This window comes from Panthera uncia, chromosome B4 (genome assembly GCF_023721935.1).
Source record: "Panthera uncia isolate 11264 chromosome B4, Puncia_PCG_1.0, whole genome shotgun sequence".
Taxonomy (NCBI): domain Eukaryota; kingdom Metazoa; phylum Chordata; class Mammalia; order Carnivora; family Felidae; genus Panthera; species Panthera uncia.
The window spans coordinates 37,608,398-37,614,397 of NC_064809.1; positions in this window are offsets into that span (position 1 = coordinate 37,608,398).

Sequence of the window (6,000 nt, forward strand, 5' to 3'; positions counted from 1 at the left end):
CCATGCCACGGCCACCACTTGTGTAAATGACTGGAGCCACTGGTAATTCTCCTTAAGGGCTATCATTCTTCATCTAGATGGCCTCAACTCTTAGTGATTATAACTCACTAGTACTGTTAAGCTAGTCTTGTACCATCAGCTCGCCTTGTTGAAGAACTTAGAAAATATGGGACCTGCGTGTCAGTCCCCTGCATCCTACAAATCAGGCCTCAAGGTGGAATATTCTCCTAGCACACCCACATTCATAGATTGGCCCCCCCAGACTCCAAGATGTTGACATGGTTTTATCTTGAGTCTCTTCATTCTAGGGGCCAGGGACCAGTCAGATAGTCCCAAAGTCTTTTCACTATTTCTCTCTGGAGGCTCCAGGGCCATCAGACAAATGCATCCCTGATGGCTTCCTTTAATATCCCAGCAATCCCTGGGTGTTTATGCAGATTAGGCACCTCCAACAATTTGCACAAGCTTATCTATGTCCTCAGAATTTTCTAGATCAGTGACTCAAATAGTGCTGTGTATACTGGTTTCAGGAGTTGGTTCACAGTGAAATGAGAGAAATAACAGAGTGGTGAGTTTTCATAAAGCTATGCATATTTATTTTATTTTATTTTTTTTTTTAATTTTTTTTCAACGTTTTTTATTTATTTTTGGGACAGAAAGAGACAGAGCATGAACGGGGGAGGGGCAGAGAGAGAGGGAGACACAGAATCGGAAACAGGCTCCAGGCTCCGAGCCATCAGCCCAGAGCCTGACGCGGGGCTCGAACTCACAGACCGCGAGATCGTGACCTGGCTGAAGTCGGACGCTCAACCGACTGTGCCACCCAGGCGCCCCAAGCTATGCATATTTAAAGGATTGTTCTTTACCCTTTGAGATTGGGGGATTACCTACTTGGCATTAAAATGTCCTTTTCAAAACAGTGGTCCTTTTTTGGACAAATGGAAACATTTAATTTGCAATGATATTTTCTGTTCATGGACTTTGCCCGTATTTCCACCGGGTGTTAATGGTTTTTATATTGCTTTGTAATGTATTCTACATTTTAAAAACATTAACCCCTGAGGAAAATATTCACAAAAACATCATAATTTGTCACATGTCAATTTTATGTATCATGCTCTCCATGTGTAGTTTACATTTTTATGCACTCCTATGCAATTCTTTTTGCAATTTGGATAATAAGAGCAGTGGAAAAACAAATCCATGCTTTATTTCAGATTTGTACAATCTTTTCTTCAGTTCAACGTCATTAAAGTCTTAAATGTATTGGTTTCTCCCCTAATTGTTTTTATGTCCTTATTTCAAGGACTTAAAAAAATAGTCCCACACGGGAGTCCCAAACTTTTAGAGTTTTCATTATCTGTAAAATCTGACAGTGGCGAACACTGTTGTAGGTGTTTTTTCCCCCTTCCCACCTCTCGTGGGTAGCACCAGCCTCAATGGAATATGCTCATCCATGTAAGTTTGAGAGATGTCACCAACACAGCTGGCATCACGGTCTATCATTCTGTGCTCAATTAAAAAAAATGTACTTTCTCATAACTTCCTTATTTCTCCAACACCTTAGATTTACTCTTCTGCTTACAGCTCAGTGTCTTTCCTGGTTAATTTGTTAGCATAAAAGTCCATTGTTAGCTCATGGTTACCATGTTCATTCTCCGTTATCAGTTACAACTTACATTTTTCAGTAGGCTCTAACTCAGTATGTTGTAACTCCCTTTTACTACGACTCCTGTTACCATCGGATTCGAGAGTGATTCACATGAGAAACAAAGACGGGGGTGACTCTCTGGGACCTGACGTTAATCTGATAGTGATAAAAATGTTGCCTTCCATATCACCCTTTTTGCTAGATAAACTTGTTCTCATCTACCCATTTACTGTCATGCATGAAGTTGTTGCTTTAATTTTGAAGCATTCATTGTTTTCAGTGGGAATTAGTGGTCTCAAACAGGGCCAGGGACCGAGAGGCTGGCTGTGCCAGAAGTATAACTGAGGCATCACGGTAGTGTGGGGAGAGTACCGGGTGTCTGGTCTAGCAGGCCCTTATCCTGTGATGTTTGTGTGACCTGGAGCAAGTCATAAATCCTTGCCCCACCTTTCTTCATCTGGAAAACAAATAGGTTGGCCTCTATGTGGAGTGCCCACACAAACCACTGAGGTACAAAATGCAGATATTAGACCTTGTACTGATACTTGGTCTTTCAAATTACCTGGATAGTGACGGGTGCTCTACGTCAGGTGCTCACACCTCCAGTATGGTGGACAGAGATTGTCATGGGGACAGGCGCCCATGTCCCCACCACTGTACTGAGAGAAGGGGCAGATTCATTATGCAGGGTTGTTGACAGTGGGCTCCTCACTGGTGGGTGGGTTCTCAGCATACTGTAATGTTTTGCAATCTGCCCAGGCCTCATTACCATGTATTAGATAGTGTGAACCAAATTAACCCTCATAAAATGGATGAGTGACTTAAAAGATTCCTGCAAAGAAATGCATGGATTAAAGATAACGGTAATTTTGCAAGCACAATAGCAAGAAAAGCAAGAGAGGCCACCCTTCTGCACCTGGAACAGTACATCAGTATCATTAGGGGCTAAAAACAATGAAAGATCAAACCAGATCAGGTAAGAAGTTGATTTAAAACCCCCAAATTTTCTAGACTTTCAATACATGGACTTTTTCTCGTCAATGATACACTCTGTGTGGTGTATCCATTGTGCCCTTGTGAGTTACCTTTCTAAGCTCTGAAGATTATTAAAAGCATGAATTGATGTATCAAGTTTGATATTTTAAATATTTAACTTCATGTATCTTAAAGTATAATATTAAAGTTTTTTAAAAAATGATGCAAATTCTACCACATTCCTCTCACTAAAAATATAATGGACAGTACTTTAATGAGAATAAAAATCTCTAATTAACTAGATGTAAGTATATTGGGAACGTTTGTAAAGTTTTATGGCATTTTTTTCCAAAAGTCTGTTTTTTGGTTGTTTTGTAATGAATATATTAGTACAGAAGTATATCCATGTAATTTATATATAATGAAATACATATTTTGGGGTGTGCTGTAGTGTTTTATTGATATCCAATAAAAGAAGAGTCAAGATGTGGGTTGGGTAATTGCAGAGAAATCTTCTGGCCATGTTGTTTTCCATAGGATTTCCTCCAGAGACCAGGTCATAATTACAGGAAGAAATGTTTGGGAGACAGGTCAACGTCTAACATCCAGTATTAATTTTTAAAAGATCACTCATAATTCATGGGGACCAACAAATAACTTCCACATTTTTATCACGGTAGACCACAGAAACATTAACAGAGGGATACAGTCTTTGCTATTTCAAATGCCCCTCATTGCTGAACTGCAATATATAAATGCTACATACTCTTTAGGCAGTAGGAGAATGAATCAATAAATGAGAATTTACTGCTTATATTTTCTAAAAATTTAATATAATGAAAGCAACTTAAATGATACCTATTTTCTAAAACTGTCCTGAATTTATAATACAATCAAGTTGTAAATTGAACAAAAGTACAATTGCTGTTTCGAAAGTTTTCTCAACTAGGGGTGCCTGGGTAGCTCAGTCAGCACAGAGCCTGCTTCGGATCCTCTGTCCCCTCTCTCTCTCTGCTCCTCTCCGCTTGCACTCCCTCTCTCAAAAATAAAAACATTAAAAAAAGTTTTCTCAACTAAAAATAAATGTAAATGATTCAACAATATTTTGAGAAACAAAGTGTCCTATGGCCCCCTCCGTGTTTTGCAATTTTGACTAGTGAACTCCCTGTTTGTCTCTACTGGAAATATGGGATTTGAGCATGAATGGAGGGGAGAAGCTGGAGGAAGAAACTGTGGTGGCCAAGAGGGGTTCTGCAGAGGAGAGGAGAGTCTCAGAGGAAGCCCCACCCCATGCTCAGGGAACAGCGAGCAATGTTCTCTGTCAGATGCTCCACGTGGACTATGAAATCCACTTCTAGAAGCTTCACTGTAGCCACTGTTTCAGTGACTCTTTTTCTCAGGTCTGCAGCCTCCTGTTTGGAGGCAATGAGGTTTCTGTCAGCCCCCCAAACTTTCAACCCATGAGCAAGAGCTTGTCAGCTCAAGGGGCAGAATCTGGCTTTGAGAAGAGAAATGCTTCTTTGCAGCTTTTCTCCCAGGTCTTTGAATCACTTTCTGCAGGTCTCCTGCTTTTCATCTGCATGGCTTATCTTGTCACTTGCTCTGAATACTCTTCCCCTCTCTCCAAAGTCATGGTCTGCCTTCACAGATGACATTCTAAGAAGCTCCATTTCTTCTTGACAAAGTTAAGTCACTCCATTTACTGTCTCCCAAACATTCTGCACTTGTAATCAAGGCATGAAGTTCCCTGTCCTCTTCTTCAGCAAAGTTGGTACAGAATGGATTTTTCTCCCTGCCCTTGGTGTTTGGTGTGTACTTGACTCTGCCACATCAGTCAGTCTCCTCCTGGCTCCAAGAGGAGGGGAGTACCAGTCATCTATGCTCTTCACTTCCTGATCCCAAGTCCTCACCTGCGTCTCCTCTCCAAGGGAAGCTGCCGGTGCTTTTATCATTAGAGAATGTTCCTGCAGGGACTCACTCTGTCTGCCTTTCCACGCAGGTCCTATAGATCAATAAGGAGAGCCTGAGTATTCTTCAGTTGCCTGTAACAATTTTAAGCATGTTTTAGCTTCTTATTCTGGTGGATTTAGCTTCTTTCAGAACTTAGAACTTTTTTGAAGAGTCAGACATTTGCCCTTCTTGATCTGAACATCGAGGCTCCTCTTTTGCTAGCTGGTGTGCTATGAAGTGTGTGACAGGCCAAATCACAGGATTGGGCGTGTCCAGGGCTCTGGTGTTTTCTCATCACAGGGTGAAGCTCGAGACCTTTGCGTTTTACTAGAGTAACTGCCCAACTGCTAATGATGTGTTCCTTGTCTCTCTGTACAGAAGATCTTTCTGCCTATAACCAAGAAACACAGGAACTACCATGGCACACTCCACCACTGTCACTGATACCCAGAGAGCAAGACATCCTTGTCAGGTACTTCTTCCACGAAGCTTCGCGTGTGGTGTCTCCTGAGTTCATCTACAGCATGAAGTTCTGCCACGGGGCTCCAGGTACCACGGAGGGAGTGCCTTGTGGCCACCACGGCCAGCTGCACTGCCACATCTGTCCAGGCGACACCTGCACCAGGCAAGTAGGGTTGAACATGCCAGGACAGAGTGGGGAAGGGAATGGAGAGGACAGAAACAATGAAAGACTCACATATCCTCAACCTTGCCAGGGGCTTCTCTTTCTTCTACTTGAACTTCTTTAGTGGCCCTTGAGGAACCAACCACTCCATCTGCTGTATTTGCTGCCCCCTCCACCTGGAAAGACTTTGCTCTCACTGCCCATGTGGCAAGTGCATGCCCATCCATACCACTGGGCCGCATCACTCATGTGTTCCCGGAGGAAGGGCCTGGCACAGAGTAGGTGTTTGGTGCCCCACATGTTTGTGAGATAAATACATGAAGGAGGGAAAAAGTCATCTTTGACCATCCCTCAAGACTCACACACAAAGGTCTGCTGGTTCAGGATATGGTTCCACTTGAGGGGTTTAAAATTCCTATGGGTGTAAAATATCTGCATAATGTCATTAAAAATATTTAACACATGTTCAACATTGGGTGAACATGAACGATTCCTCAAAATTCACCCTTTGAACTACAAAGAAGACCTCATGATTGTTTGAAAAACTTATCTGATAGAGATTATTTTCTGTATCTACATTTCAGGAAATTTGGAAACAAGTCACAAAAATCAAAGTGGAAATAACTGTGGATATTTTAAAACTCCCCTGAACAAATTTTGAGTGAGAAAATCACTGTAAAACCCAAACTGCACAATTATTTAGAAAATACTAACAATGAAGACACTTTATATCAAAATCTGTGGAATAGAGCCAGTATTATGTAAAGAGGAAAATTCGCAGCATTTAATGCTTAAACCA